This window comes from Lissotriton helveticus, chromosome 3_1 (assembly GCF_964261635.1).
Source record: "Lissotriton helveticus chromosome 3_1, aLisHel1.1, whole genome shotgun sequence".
Taxonomy (NCBI): domain Eukaryota; kingdom Metazoa; phylum Chordata; class Amphibia; order Caudata; family Salamandridae; genus Lissotriton; species Lissotriton helveticus.
The window spans coordinates 895515481-895532484 of NC_136061.1; positions in this window are offsets into that span (position 1 = coordinate 895515481).

The window sequence follows — 17004 nt, forward strand, 5'->3', positions numbered from 1 at the left end:
TCCTATTCTTTTCTTCTTTCTATATTTCTTTCCTCCTTTCCATTTTTCTTTTGTTCCTTCCAACCTTCTTTGACTCTTGCTTTCTCATTTCCTTCCAACTTCTTTTCCTGGTTTGCATTCTTTCCTCTCTTCTTTTGTTCTCTGACTCCATTTGTCTCTCCCTTACATTTTGTTTCTATCTGTACCCATGTTTAGAGTCTGTGCCACCCTCAAAAGACAACTTTGTTATTGTATCTTCTATTCTTGAAGCCTGTAAGTCACAGTCCATAGTACAGTAGAGCCATAAAACACAAAGTAATATGCCCAATTACACACCCGCTCAAGCTGGTATAGAGGGTGCTTCTCTACGCCCTTGGCAGGGAGTTTAATGATGTTCACAAAATATTCAGGACTTTAAGACGAATGGAGCTTGCCCGGTAGCACGTTCCGATTAGACAACCCATCTGCAGTGTAGCTCTGTCATCGTATTGATTGGTCAACATTAGCCAATCATTGTCACACTGCTATATTTCTTGAATGCCCATTGATCACCCGATCCATCTCATGCTCACAAATTGCATATGATCCACACTTCTAAGTCCCTGTGAGTGCCTTGGACATTAGAATCGGACGCTGATACCTTGCAGAACTTAAACATTTATAGTTTGTTTTTCGGATCATGGGTCAATCAAGTCTTGGGGTTTCTGCTTTTAGTAGATTGCTGTTGATCCTTTCTTCTGAGGTGGCATGAAACGCCTCCAGCCAGATCTACAGCTGCGCACAGAAACACTGAGCTCATTGAGTTCGCAACTCTTCCTGACTTATGTAGATAACTTGTCTCCATGTGCCTTTAAGAACCTCGTCTGACTTCTGATATGCTTCCAAGGGATACTTCATTTGTATCTTTGCTTCAGATTTCATAACTATCCTTTTTCTGTGTCTTGTGACCACTGAGGCACTTTCTCTGCAAATGGATTCTATTTGACGTTTTATACAAATTCTCTCTCTAGTTTACTTCTACTGAAGTAGCACACATCTATAAACCCACAAGTGCCACCTCTACTAGAACATAATGCATTTATTTATAGAAAACAATACACTCCCTACGTACTTGCATCATCTACAACACCTCCCATGCAATCTACAGGGTAGTCACCGCCAACATTTACTCTACTTAGGCATAAAAATCATCACCTCCCATGGCCAATGCCACAGCCTTGACTCTAGAATGTTAAAAATCAACAGCAGACAACAGGGAATTACCATAAGACAAACTTCATCACCATAAGTTGCTACCATCTGAAACAACATCCCACAACACAGGAGGCATCTCTCCTCCACTAAAGAAGGATGCTAAAAAGACATATCATCAAGGAACATCTCACCTGCTATAAACAATAAACCCACTGGCTCCTCTTAACCCTGTGCTGGACTGAGAACCCTCAATCTTCCCACCATGTACAATCAATCAATCAGGATTTATAAAGCACACTAATCACTCAATAGGGTATCCAGGTGCTTGCAGATCCCAGAGGCTTATTCAAACAGCCCAGCTTTGAGAGCATTTAGACTTCCAGAAGTGACTGGTGGAGCCTCTCAAGGAGATAGGGGTGGGCGGACGGGCCCTAGACCTTCTTGCCTCTTTTCTTAGCCAGCGGTCTCAAACTGTTAGATTGGAAGACTTTTGCTCAGAGTCCTGCCCCCTTGTCTGCGGAGTGCCTCAGGGCTTGTCTCTGAGCCCTACCCTTTTTAATATCTATGTGGCCCCGTTAGCCAGGTGGTGCAATCTTTTGGACTTGAGGTGCTGTCTTATGCGGATGACACACAGATCATGGTTTCTATCACCCAAAATTCCAGTGATGCTGCGCTTAGTTTTAAGAACTGTATGACCGCTGTCTCCACATGGATAGTTCAAAATTACCTGAAACTTAATGGTGAGAAGACGGAGGTCTTGATTTTCGGAGACAGTTCTGACACCTGGTCCAGCAAATGGTGGCCCATTTCCCTGGGTCCCTGTCCCACCCCGGCCTCTCAGGGAAAAAATCTTGGAGTGGTGCTTGATACTGGCCTTTCTATGTCTCGCCAGGTATCCAGAACAGTTGCTACCTGTTTTGGACTTATCCGGGTGATAAGAAAGATTTCCCCGTTTTTGTCCATTGAAGCCCGGAAAAAGGTTGTTGTGGCCTTAATTTTAGCCAGACTGGACTATTGCAATGCCCTTTTTCTGGGAATAGATAAGGGCCAGTTGCGCCGCTTACAGCTGGTACAAAACGCCGCAGCTAGGCTCGTATTGGATCTTCCCAAGCGCTCTTCGGCCTCCTCTGCTCTCAGTTCATTGCACTGGCTTCCAGTGGACCGTAGAGTCCTGTTTAAGACTCTTTGCCTTACCCATAATGCTTTCTATGGACAGGGCCCGGTGGGTATAAAGAATATTTTCCACAGGTACGCCCCTGCTAGGAATCTCAGGTCAGCAAATAAAAATTTGCTTGTGGTCCCTAGACTCAAAAAGACAAGATGGGGGGGAAGAGATTTTTCACTTGCGGCGGCCAAGGCGTGGAACGCTCTCCCCGTTTCCCTCTCGGGCCAGCAAGCTCACTCAGTCTTCCATAAGATCCTTAAGACCTGGTTGTTCTCTGTAAAGTAAACCTGAGTATGTATGCTGTTGTGCCTGTAGGCCCGTCTGTTCCAGAGCGTCTTGATGCCCTTGGGCTTAGTTCGCGCTTTATAAATTCCCTTTCATTCATTCATTCATTCAGGTGATGGTCTGGAGTTGCATGGGGAGGCTGTTCCAGGTCTTTGCTGTGATGTGAAAAAAGGAGTGTCTTCCACTACTGCTTCAGTAAATGCAGTAGAAGCATAGTCTTCTCTCTGGTTTATGGACGTTCCAGCAGTTGTTGAAGTAGGCGGGTCCTTGATTGTGTAGAGCCTTGTGTGTGTAGGTCAGCAGCTTGAATTGGCATCTCTTCTGTACATCGTGCCAGTGGAGTTGCCTGATGTGGGTTCATCGGGTAGGCCGAGGATGAGCCTGGCTGTGGCATTCTATATGATCTGAAGTCTCTTTAAGAGGTGTGCTGCAATCCCTAGATGAGAGCGCTGCCGCAGTACAGTCAGCTGGTGATAAGGGCCTGTCTTATGGTACATCTTGTGTGCAGGGTAGCCACTTGAAGATCTTATGTATCATGCACAGAGTGAGTAAGGAAGTAAAGGAGACGATATTGATCTGTGATTTAATTATGAGCTTGTAATCACTGATGACTGAGGTTTCTGGCATTGTTGGAGGGAGTGGGTATGGATCCTAGGTCTGATGGCTACCAGAAGTCCTTCCATGTGTTGCTGCTATTGCCAAAGATCAGTACTTTTGTCTTGTTTGTGTTCAGCTACAGGCAGTTGTTTTTAAATACAGTCAGCCATGCTTGTCATGTATCTGTGGAAGTTGGTTCTGGTGGTGGGGTCAACGATGAGTGAGAGGATGAGTTGGGTGTCGTATGTGTAGGAAATTATGTTGAGACTGTGGGATCTGACGATGTTGGCCAGCGGGGACATATATGCATTGAATAGAATGCGGCTAAAGTATGAGCCCTGAGGGACACCGCAGGTGATCTCTTTGGGTTTGGTGGTGAAAGGTGAAAGTAGGATCCTCTGGGTTCTTCAGGTGAGGAAGGAGGTGACACATCTGAGCATGTCCCCATGTATGCCAACATGGTGGAGTCTTTCAATAAGCAAGTGGTGGGATACAGTGTTGAAGGTTGCCGAGAGGTTGAGGATAATCAGAACTGCTGTTTCTCCTCGATGGACACCTGTATGAATTGTGACACAAAAATGAATGTACACATTGTTGAATTCCCCTTACACTTATTTTACAGAGCTAAATTTCCTCCCAAGCTGGATTAACATCACAAAAGTCACAAAACATAAATACATACATGCAATAAAATCTCCTCTATCAAGACTGAGATTATTTCAAGACTTAGTTTATTACATTGTACTTCATTTTTACCAGATCACAGTGTGAGAACACGTTCACGGTTGTACAACTGTGATCAGAGCTGAAGGTCAAAGGAAGCATTCCACCTTAATATTGACTCAAGAATATAGTGCTACTAGAATATCATGGACAAAATATTGAGGCTCAAAATATAAATTTATATTGGTAAGTATAAGTTTACTTTCCTTAACCAGACCAAGTGGTGTGACATTCCATAAAGTCTACTTAAATAAACATTTCCCTTACTTGATTACACATTCTGTAGATCTGCTTTTCAGATTATGCATACCCTCATCTACCTAGCTGGCATGCTTCCTCATGGGTCATGCTCCACATTGGGTGTGGTGTGCAATACCCAAGAGGCTCCACAACAGGAGTTCTTTTTGGAGATCTTTTTTTTTAGATCGAAGGACCCCTGCAACTAAGGTGTCTTAACATCTTTTTGGCTAGGGTGTGATTAGTGATTTTAAAATTACCTGTGTATAAGTTAAATAGACTTTATTACTTTCATTCTTGTTTGTCACACTGAGGGTAAAAAGCTAGGGATGGTACTTGTGGGAAACAATAAAGTCCTTAGTTAGAAGGTGGTCGACATGTTTCAACCATATTGCCCAACCTGGTCTTTGGCATTCATAAAAAACTATTTGAAGGAATAACGTGATCTAAATCTGGCCCTCTCAAGTGATACAGATGTCTTTTGTAGGTAGGGCATAACATATATGAAAACACATACAAAAACATATAAATTATATGGGCAAGTACTATTACACTGAAACTGCTGCTCTGGAGTCTTTCCAAACTTGTATAAAAACAACAGGACGTAAAATCCTTTTAAACATCTCTTAAACAAGTGTAGTCAAGGATGTTGTTTTCACTAACATTGAGAAAATGCACAGGTATCACTGCATTTGAGCACAACAAACACATGCATTATCATGTTTCTGATCCCCATCAAATATGTATTAAACATATTTGGGAAAGCTTGTAGTTCGAAAAGCTAGGGAAACAAATGCATATGCATGGAGGGTCTGTTTAGGGCCCCATGGGGAGCAAGACGCTGGTATCCTTATACCTAAAATCTATGTAGCGAAAACAATTGTTGTACAAAAACCTGTCATTGCACAAAAGGATTCCCTCAAGAGTTCAAGTGGTGCTTCAGGAAAAAACCTACTACATCACGAAAAAGCACTGGTGATTCACCTACTGTTTTTGACTCATGTCCCTCCATTTGCTGTGTAGAAGCTGTGTACACAGTGTCTAGTGCATGCATCCAGTTATGCAACGGTACCATCACAGGAACTGGTACAAGTGGTTCCAGGAAACACTGGGTCTCCTGTTTATTTACAACTATACTTTAGCTTGCGGGACTCAACTTCAGGCACCTTAAAGTGTGTTCATATGCCAAGCAAAAGTATTTTTAGTTCTATACTTCGGTGACAATATATTTTATAAATACACCCATCTTACTTATATGGTTGTCTCAATTTAGATGTTTTCAACTATCAATACTGTAAAACTCATAAAACAAGCATATGCCACAAAAAATGTCAGTATATACTCTGCCTTAGATAGGTTAGCAAATAAAAGGGGATTTACCACACTGGGGACCAGTAAATCATATCGAAAGAGGGCTTATTTCCATCAAAATCATTTATGTTTAAACTCAAGTGCAAAGATATTTTGGGAAATGCATATATTGTATACAGATCCAAGTCTGCATTGTTTATTAGACACTAGCATGCCGATTTGTTTAATAACCTATATGTCTCAATGATATATTATGTTGGAAAAATGTTTTCTTAATTAGTAATGACCCTGGTATGTCTTCATTTAGGCGATTCTGGTAGGTTTTAAACCCGAATATCCATCTTTTTTGAAGAGGGTGTTGCTGATGTTTTCTTGACGTTGTATTGGTTCCAAAAGGGCTCAACATCGATTATCCTCCAAGTGGCTTTTTCCAAAAAATGGATTCTCATTTTTGCTGTGGGAAGTCAACAGCGAATGTTACTCCGGTGCTCATTTATACAGATTTTTAGTTTTCAGTGGTCATTCCAATATAATCAGCTGGCTGGGACAAGTAGTTATGTAGTAATCATACAATTATGCTATTCCAACTCGTGTGTGTTTTCTTGATTCCCAGTTTTTTCAAAAACCAAGGAGGTCTAGTTCTCCTGTAGAAAATGTTAAGGAACAGGCATTGCACTGACCAACAATGGGAGGGAGGCCTGCCATGTGATTACAGTGACAGATACCAAAGGTATTTTAGGGCAGGTATGGATGAGAATGTCTTTTATGTTTAGACATCTTTTCAAGAAAAAGACGGAGCTGTAACTGAAAGGCTCCAGTATTTAGGATACACCAGTTCTTTTTTTATGACTTTTTGCAGATCATTTGTGGTAAGTGAAAGGGTAGTTGCACATATAATCCTTTCATTTTTGGTTCGAGTGTTCATTTCTAGTAATGCCTCATGAGGATTGTTCTGGTTCTCTTGATAACCTCAGTGGGGCATTTTTCTCTTTTGTAGTTTTACTGAAGATTGGTCTGCCTGAGTATAAAAAGTGATAAATGCTCTACATATTCTCCAGAAACGAATGAACTGTTCATATTGTAAGTTTTCATGTAGTACTTTAAGGTTAGAACTATCAATCCTCCGAAGGTTGTTGTGATTAGTGGTTATGTGAAATGTTCCTGTAATCAGTTTACCTTCTCTGTTTATAATCTCAAGATCTAGGACGTAAAGTTTCATGTGGGAGAAGGTAGAAGTAAATCTCAGAGCAGGTTCTTTCTTGTTAATGTAAATGGTGGAACTGTCAACTAGATCAATGTTGACTTTCCAAATGATTCGAATGTCATAAATTAATGATCGCCAAAGCCTTATTGATGTTTTACAAGGATTGATCTCTGAGAATATGTATTTTGTCTAAAAAAGGAGGGCATACAAACATGCAAGGCTCGGGTCAAATATACTGCCATTGAAGTATCAGATGTTGTCAATCTCTAGACTGCATGCAAAGTGTGGGCCTCCTTGATAAGGGCCTGTGAAGTATTCCTGCAGTCTCTTCCCAAGGCGTCTCAGCTCACGTAACAGCATGCTGCTCCGTGAGCTGAGAAGCCTTGGGAATGCATGCAGTCTAGAGATCGGCAACATCTGATACTATTCCAGACCAGGGTCCGGACCAGACTGTGCCCGTAGATCCTTTCAATACAAGCACAATACTCGCTACATTCACCATTTGCTACGCTTGCCCTGACGAAGTTCAATCTTTGAATGAAACGCATTGGCTGATGCTTTGTGCAAATCCCATGGATTGATTGAAATAAAGATTTATATATTTTTGCAACAAAGACACTGATCAAGCTTCATTATTGACGTTATAGTTATATGGGAGTGCAGCGCTCCATTGTTCCCAAAGTTCTGTATATCTGCTGGGCAGTTGGCATCCTACAACGGTGGGTACAGGAGCAGAGTTTGCACACTAACTCTCATCACATTATTAACCTATTACTTAGGGATCACATCGAGGAAGTGCGGCAACTGGAGTCCGTCATTGGTTCTCTATTTTATTGGCATTGTAAATGTAAACATTTTTTACTAATGTTTTTTGGTGTAGAATGGATCTTTGTTGTGTGTAGTGGAATTATGTGGTATGTTGTTCAGTGAAGTTTTGTGAATAGAAAGTATGTGGTATTTAGTGTATAGGAATTATGTGGAGTGGGATTGTGTGTTTTGGAGAGTAATTTTGTGGTATTGTAGTCTGTGTTGTGGAGTGGTAACCTCAAGTTTAGTCTTCCTCATATTCATAGAAGCTAAACTATAAACTCAATGAGACCCAAAAAAATGAAGGAACCACTGAGGAGCACTTCTGAACCTAGTCAGAGGAATGAGCAGGGCCACTGGAATTATCTGACTGTTCGGCTGCTCCAATTTTCACATAATTTAACGTTTCCCAAATTTGCCAAATATTCCGTCATCTGCTGCCTAATCTGCAGATTTGAACAAAAAAAAGCCTTGTTTCTAGCGCAAATGGCTCAAATGTTCCCAAAAATGCAGCTTCACGTGTTACAGCGTGGTGGAAGGCCCTTTGCAAAGCTAGAATGGTCATGTATTACTTATTGTTAAATGTGGGTGTTAAATTGGTACTAATGGTGCACAAACCTCTCTTCTTTCTGTGCCTCTCTTGCCTCTATCTGCATTTCTCTTGCATCTTTCTGTACCTTTCTTCCTCTTTCTGCACCTCACTGTCTTCTTTCTGTTCTTCACTTGCCTATTTCTGCACTTCTCTTGCCCCTTTCTGCACCTCACGTGCCTTTTTCAACACCTCTGTTACTTTTTTCTATAGATCTCTTGCCTCTTTCTGCACCTCTCTTGCCTCTTTCTGCCCCTCTCTTGCCTCTTTCTGTATCTCACTCGCCTCTTTCTGCACTTCTCTTGCTTCTTTCTGCACCTCTCTTGCCTCTTTCTGTGCCTCTCTTGCCTCTTTGTGCAAGTCTCTTACCCGTTTCTGCACACCCCGTGCCTCTTTCTGTACCTCTCTGGTCTCTTTCTGCTTCTCACTTACCTCTTTCTGCACCTCACTCTCTTCCTTCTGTCCCTCTCGAGCCTCTTTCTGCACCTCACTTGCCACTTTCAGCTCTTCTCTTGCCTCTTTCTGAACCTCACTCTCTTCTTTCTGCACCTCTCTTGCCTCTTTCTGCACCTCATTTGCCTCTTTCTGCATCTCTCTCTTGCCTCTTTCTGCACGTCTATTGCCTCTCCCTGCAACTCTGTTGCTTTTTTCTGCACTCCTCTTGTTTCTTTCTGCACCATACTTGTCTCTTTCAGCACTTCTGTTGCTTCTTTCTGCACTTCTATTCCTTCACCTCTTGTGCCTCTTTCTGTACCCCTCTTGCCTCTTTGTGTACCTCTCGTACCTCTTTCTGCACCCCTCTTGCCTCTTTCTGCACCGCCATTGCTTTTTCTGCACTGCTCTTGCTTTTTTCTGCACCTCTTTTGCAAATTTCTGCCTCCCTCTTGCCTCTTTCTGTTCCCCTCTTCCCTCTTTCTGCACCTCTGCTGCCTCTGTCTGCACACATGCTCCTTCTTTCTGCACCCCTTTTGCCTGTTTCTGCAACTCTCTCGCCTCTTTCTGTAGTTCTCTTGCCACCTTCTGCACCTCACTTGCCTCTTCCTGCACTTCTATTGCCTCTTTCGGTACCTCTCTAGCTTCTTTCTGCACCCATGTGGTCTCTTTCGGCATCCCTGTTATCTCTTTCTGCACTCGTCTTCCCTCTTTCTGCACCTCTATTACTTCTTTCTGCACTTCTCTTGCTAATTTATGCACCTCTGTTGCGTCTTTCTGCACCACTTTTGCCTTTTTCTGCACCTTACTTGCTTCTTTCTTCACCCCACTTGTCTCTTTTTGCATCCTCTTTTCTCCTACTGCACCTCTCATGTGTCTTTCTGTACCCGTTTCCTCTTTCTGCATGTTTCCTGCCTCTTTCTGCACCTCTTTTGCCTCTTACTGTACCTATTTTGCACCTTTTGTTCCTCTTTCAGCACCTCTGTTGCTTTTTTCTGCACCCCTCCTACCTCTTCCTGTACTTGCCTTTCCTCTTTGTGCACCTCTCCTATCTTTTTCAGTACCCCCTTGCCTCTTTATGTACCTCTGTTGGTTCTTTCTGCATTGCTCTTGCTTCTTTCTGCATCTTACTTGCCTCTTTCTGCACTTCTCTTGTTCCTTTCCATACCTCTGTTGCTTCTTTCAGCAATCCTCTTGCCTTTTTCTGCACTTCTCTTCCTTCTTTCTGTACCCCTCCTGCCTCTTTCTGTACCTCTCTCATCATACATGTTCCCTCTTTCTGCATCCCTTTTGCCTTTTTCAGCACCTCTCTTGCCTATTTCTGCACATCACGTGCCCCTTTCTGCACTTCTCTTGCTTCTTTCAATACCTCTGTTGCTTGTTTCAGCAATTCTCTTGCCTCTTTCTGCAGTTCTCCTGCCTCCTTCTGCACCTCACTTGCCTCTTTCTGTACTTCTATTGCCTCTTTCTGCACCCCTCTTGTGTCTTTATGCACCCCTGTTGTCTCTCTCTATATTCCTGTTGTCTCTTTCTGCACTCGTCTTCCCTCTTTCTGCACCTCTCTTGCCCCTTTCTGCACTTCTCTTGCTTCTTTCAATACCTCTATTGCTTGTTTCAGCAATTCTCTTGCCTCTTTCTGCAGTTCTCCTGCCTCCTTCTGCACCTCACTTGCCTCTTTCTGTATTTCTATTGCCTCTTTCTGTACCCCTCTTGTGTCTTTATGCACCCCTGTTGTCTCTCCCTATATTCCTGTTGTCTCTTTCTGTACTCGTCTTCCATCTTTCTGCACCTCTCTTGCTTCTTTCTGCACTTCTCTTGCTTCTTTCTGCACCTCTTGTGCTTCTTTCTGCACCCTTCTTCCTTTTTTTGCAATCCTCTTGTCTCTTTCTGCTGTTCTCTTGCCATTTCCTACACCTCTCTTGCCTCTTTCTGTATCTCACTTGCCTCTTTCTGCACTTCTCTTGCTTCTTTCCACACGTCTATTGTTTGTTTCAGCAATTCACTTGCCTCTTTCTGCACTTTTCTTGCTTGTTTTTGCACCTCTCTTGCATCTTTCTGTACCTCTGTTGCCCTTTTCTGCACCTCACTTGCTTCTTTCCACACGCCTCTTTTCTCTTTTTCCACCCCTCTTTTTTCTTTTTGCACCTCTGTTGCGTCTTTCTGTACTCTTGTTCCCTCTTTCTGTATATTTCCTGCCTGTTTCTGTACCTCTCTTGTCTCTTTCTGTACCTCTGTTGCCTCTTTCTGCACTTCACTTGCTCTTTCTGCACCCTTCGTGCCTCTTTCAGCACCTCTGCTGCTTCTTTCTGCACTTCTCTTTCTTCTTTCTACACCCCTCCTACCTCTTTCTGTACTTGTCTTGCCTCTTTGTGCACTTCTACCTTTTTCTGGACTCATCTTGCCTCTTTTTGTACCTCTGGTGGTTTTTTCTACACTGCTCTTGCTTCTTTCTGCACCTTACTTGCCTCTTTCTGGCTGGCCTTCTCTTGCTTCTTTCTATACCTGTGTTGATTCTTTCAGCAATTCTCTTTCCTCTTTCTGTACTTCTCTTCCTTCTTTTTGTACCCCTCCTGCCTCTTTCAGTACCTTTCTTGCCTCTTTGTGTACCTCTTCTACCTCTTTCTGCACCCCTCTTGCCTCTTTCTGCAACTCTGTTGGTTCTTTCTGCACTGCTCTTGCTTCTTTCTGCACCTCACATGCCTCATTCTGCACTTTTCTTGCTTCTTTCTACACCACTGTTGCTTCTTTCAGCAGTTCTTGTGCCTCTTTCCGCACTTCTCTTGCTTGTTTCTGCAATTCTCTTGCGTCTTTCGGCATCTTTGTTGCCTCTTTATGCGCGTCACTTGCCTCTTTCTGCACCTCTCTTCCCTACTTCTCCACCTCTCTTGCTTCTTTCTGCACTTTTCTTGCTTCTTTCTGTGCTGCTCTTGCTTCTTTCTGCACCTCTCTTGCAAATTTCTGTATCTCTCTTACCTCTTTCTGCACCCCTCTTCCCTCTTTCTGTACATTTCTTGCCTGTTTCTGCACCTCTCTTGCCTCTTTCAGCGCCTCTGTTGCTTTTTTCTGCACTTCTCTTGCCGTTTTGTGCCGTTCTCTTACCTCTTTCTGCACCTCTTTTGCTTCTTTCTGTACTCTTCGTACCTATTTCTGTACCCCTCTTGCCTCTCTCTGCACCTCTGTTGGTTCTTTCTGCACTGCTCTTTCTTCTTTCTGCACCTCTGACTTAGGTGTAGTTTTAATCCCCGAGCACTATTATGTACTAGGGCCTTACAGGGGAGGTCATGCCAATCACAGGGGTACCCCAACCCATAGTGTACCCTAGTATATGTAGGTGTTTTCAATGTATTCTAAGTGTCTTTCAGCATAGCACTGACTACGGGCCTGGTTAGTCAGAGTCAGTTTCCACCAGTACCAGTCAGCAAAAGGTTGGGGGCACAGGATGACTTTGCAACAAGGCCTCTTTCTGCACTTCTGTTGGTTCTTTCTCCATGTCTATTGCTTCTTTCTGCAACTTTCATCGTCTTTCCAGACTTCTCTTGTCTCTTTCTACATTTCTCTTGCTTATTTCTGCACTTTTTTTCCTCTTTCTGCACATGTCCACCTCTGTAGGCATAGTTAGAAATTAGCATTTAAAAAATCTTAGAAATTCACTGAAACAAACACAGGTTTCAGGGACATTATAGATAGAAATTAGCATTTAAGAAACCTTTGAAATTTACTGAAAAACTATAGGTTTCAGGGACATTATAGATAGAAATTAGCATTTAAGAAACCTTTGAAATTTACTGAAAAAACTATAGGTTTCAAGGACGTTGTAGTTAGAAATTAGCATTTAAAAAACCTTTGAAATTCACTGAAAAAAACCATAGGTTTCAGGGATGTTATAGTTAGTTGGACATTTCACTCGTTCAAAACCAGATAAAGTCATCCGTTATAGTTAGTGAGGTAACTATAACTCGGGCCCCCGCAATGCACTGCTGATGACGTCACATATTACATCACTCATGACATGGTCAGTGACATCACTCATGATATCACTGATGACATCAAATGACATCACTGATGACATCATCCAGTGACTGTGAGTATTTTAAAAATATTTATGAGTGTTAAATATATATAACAAGGTGTATTAATGAATCAGTGGCTGTGTGAGTGTATGTATGGATGATCCAGTGTGTGACTGTATAAGTGAGTGATTAGGTATCTCAGTGAGCATATGGGTGAGTGACTGGGTTTTGAGAATGTCTGTATCAGGTTGTCAGATGGTGTCTGAGTGGCTGTATGGGTTGGTGAGTGGGTATGTGAGTGGCTGTATGGGTGATTGATTGGGTGTCTGAGTACCTGTAAGGGTGTATAAGAGTCTGTGCGGCTAGGTGAGAGGGTGTGAGAATGCCTGCATGGATGAGTGAGTGGGTGAGTCAGAGGCTGCATGAATTAGTTAGTCTTTAAGTTAGGGGCTGTATAGGTGACTGAGTGTGTGTATGGGTGTGTCAGTGAGTGAATGAATGTGTCAGTGGTATATGGGTGAGTAATTGGATATGTGAAAGGCAGAAGAGGTGAGTTTAGGAGTATATGAGTTACTGCATGTGTGAGTGAGGTATTGTGATAGTGACTGTATGGGCGAGTGGGAATGTGTTAGGATCTGTATGAATAAACGAGTGAGTGTATATAACTGTAAAGGTGAGTAAATGGCTGTGTGAGTGAAACTCAAGGTGAGTATGTAGGTGTGTGAGTATCTCTATGAGTGACTGACAGTGTGTCAGTGGCTGTATGGGTGTATGAGCGGATATATCAGTGGCTGTATTAATGAGCAAGTTGGATTATGAGTGGCTATAGGGATGACTGGGTGGATGTGTGTGTATACCTATGAATCAGAGAGTGGGTGTATAAGTACTGGTATGGGACAGTCAATGGTTTTGAGAATGTTAGTGTGGAAGTTGGAGTGGGTGTATGAAGGCTATATGCGGGTGTGAGTGAGTGCGTCAGAGATTCTGTGGATGATGCCATTGGTGATGCCATCGGGATGTCATCAGTGATGTCACTGACCATGTCATGAGTGATGTAATATTTGAGGTCATAAGCAGTGCATGGGCGGGAGTTATAGTTAGCGGATCTAACTACAACTGCTGAATTTCTCTTTTTTTCTATGAGTTAAATATCAGCCTAACTCTAATGTCCCTATAACCTTTGGTTTCTTCACTGAATTTCTAAGGCTTTTTTAATTCTATTTCCTAACTATAACGCCCCTGTAACCTTTGGGTTTTTCAGTGAATTGCTAAGGTTTTTCAAATTCTATTTCCCAACTATAACGTCCATGTAACCTATGATTATTTTATTGAATTTGTAAGGTTTTTAAATTGTATTTTCTATCTAAGATGGCTCCATTAGGGGTATTTTTATAAGCTTGCATTTTCTTCAATGGATTTATAAGCGTTGTTTTTTTCTTTACATTTTTTATATTTGTGATGACATCGTGATCCCCCTTAACAAGTCGTGAAAATGAAAAACAAAAGTAGACATTCAATGACCACCAACACATCCAAAATAATATGTAAAACAATCCATTCTGAACATTGCATTAAACATATTACTATATACATACTCTTTTAAAGCATGTTTAAACTCATATTTTTCTACTAAGTTTCTTTAAAAACCATCTTTCAGACCTATTTTCAGTTTTCACGGTTAGTTGGGACGTCAAGATGATGTCGTTCACTGCGTGAATCGTGCCGTTTCCGTAAAGTGAAAACACGTATATGCACACATATTACAGTATTTTACACACGAGGGGTTTATTACTGTACACTTCAAACTCGTGTTTTTCTGGTGTATTTTCAAGACAACCATCTCTAAACCCTATTTTCTGTTTTTGCAGTGACTCCGGGGATTGCGATGTTGTTGGTAATTGCAATTCGCCTGGATGCGTTGTGAAAGTGAAAAACAAAAATATACATTTAATGGCCACCAACACATCAAAAAATAATATGTAAAAAATTCCATTCTGAACATTGCACTACACATATTACTATATACATACTTCTTTCAAAGCATGTTTAAACTCATATTTTTGTACTAAGTTTCTTTACAAACCAGCTTTCAGACGTATTTTACGTTTTCATGTTATTCAAGTAATCGCAATTACATCATTAACCACAACATTCACACCTTTTCCATAAAGTCTAAAATACATATATACACACATACTACAGTATTTTACACACTAGGGGTTTCTTACAGTATTCTCTAAACTCATGTTTTTCTAGAGAGTTTCTATAAAAACCATCTCTAAAACCTATTTTATATTTTTTGCGGTGACTCCAGAGAATGCAATGACGTCGGTAATTGTGATCCTCCAGACACGTTGTGAAAATGGAAAACAAAAGCAGGAATTCAATAGCCACCACCACATAAAAAAATTATAACTATATAGTTAATTCTAACCATCACACTAGATAACTCACTATTTAAATAACTCTGTAAAGACATTTTTCAGAATCTCAATATCTCTATAACAATGCATAATAATGATGATCTGATATATTTTTTTAAATTTCAACCAATATTCGCAACAACGTTGATAGTTGTGCTGTCCCTGTGACATTTAATGTGGGGCCACTCTGGCTGTTGCGGTGGTGTCGCGATTAACGTGCGCGATTAAAAAAATCAATTTTGGACACATAACTTGTGTCACTAACACCCCCATTTCTCAATCAAGGGGTCAAAGTAACGGCACTCTGAACCCTTATGTGGGCTTTCACGCAAATTTTCAGCCCCGGTAACCGTCCCCAATAGATAAAATGGTGGCCGCAACTTTCTGTTCTGGTTGCGTCCTGCCAATCAGAGCATTTCCTTTTGCGCATGCAATCACGATTCATCGTGAACCTTTGCAAAATATCAGCAGCTAGAGATATCACTATAATTTTAAACTTACATTTCTCAACAACTACTGAATGTATTGACACCTAATAAGCAAAAGCACTTCCTTGAACCAACATCTACCTCCCTGCCAAATTCGGTGTAAGTCTGTTCAGAGTTCAGTGCTGTAGGTGTGGCTAAAGATTCCTATGAGAATTAACAAACACGATTCCTATGAGAATTAACATTACAAACACAAACTTATTTTGCACCACAAATTCTTGGTCCCCACTGTACAGATCACCCCCAAACATTCCATGAAAATAGAACCCACTTGACACTTTTTGGGGAAAAGTTCATGAAGATTAGTCAAACAACACCAAAGTTATAACCAAACTGGAATGGCATGGTGAGCAAAGAAATTATGGATTTAGGCCCAGATCTATGTACTTGGTTGAATGTATGACATTGTTCTGCATTCTGTCTATCAATTGTTCTTTTTGCATTTGTCACCCCGAGTGGGATGGGTATGCCCAGACGTGGGTCCCGTGCTCTCCATGCTACTGGAATCAAGCTATCATGGCTGATGAGGGCTGAAGGCCCGAAATGGGTACTAGGATACTTGTTTCCAGTCCAGGGAGGACCTGGCCTGGCAGTTCAGGTTGTACTGTTCCCATTGGGCGCAGGGTCAAGACTAATTTGAATATGGCTGGGTCCAAACTGAAATGGCATGTTGAGCAAAAAAACGATGGATTTAGGCCCAGATCTCTGTACTGGGGTGAATGTATGACCTTGTTCTGCATTTTGTTCATCAATTGTTCTTTTTGCATTAAAGTTATAGCCAAGTCAACAAATGCTTTTCCTGTGGAAACAGGGTCCTAACTATAACTACCTACTATATTCACTGAAAATAAACAGAGGCTACAGGGATGTTATAGCTAGGAAATAAAATTAAAAAACCTTATAAACTCAATGAAAAAACAACAGTTACAGGGACGTTATAGATTAGGAATCAGAGAAATTCATCAGTTATAGTTACATGAGCTAACTCCAACTTACGCCACAGGAATGTACTGCTTATGACCTCACATATTATATTACTCATGACATGGTCAATGAAATCACTGATGACATCTCAAATGACACCACTGATGGCATCTCAAATGACATCACTGATGACATGGTGGCCTCCAGAAGGTAGTCGTAGTTAGGACCTAGTTTCCATAGGAAAACATTTTTTTATTTTGCCAATACCTTTGGCGCCGTTTGACAAATTTCCCCAAATTTTTGTAAACTAGTGTGCCAGGTACTTCAGCTGCTGTCTAGAAAGGTTCATGGCGATCCGTCTAGCGGGAGCCAAGAAAAAGCAGGGGTTCAAAAACCCATTTTCCCCGTGCAATTTCCCATTGGAATTTTAGACATGACTACCACCCAAACCACTGAATGGACTTGTACAAAAATTGGCAAAAGGCTAGATCGTGGTCCAGAAAGAGTGTTTTTCATAATTTGGTGTAAATCTGTTCAGTAGCTTTGGAGTCATTAAAGTAAAAGGATTTATGTATATCCAGAGACGCCGATCCTCTGCGGCTTCTCTACTGACCGATGCGCCAACAGCAATGCCAT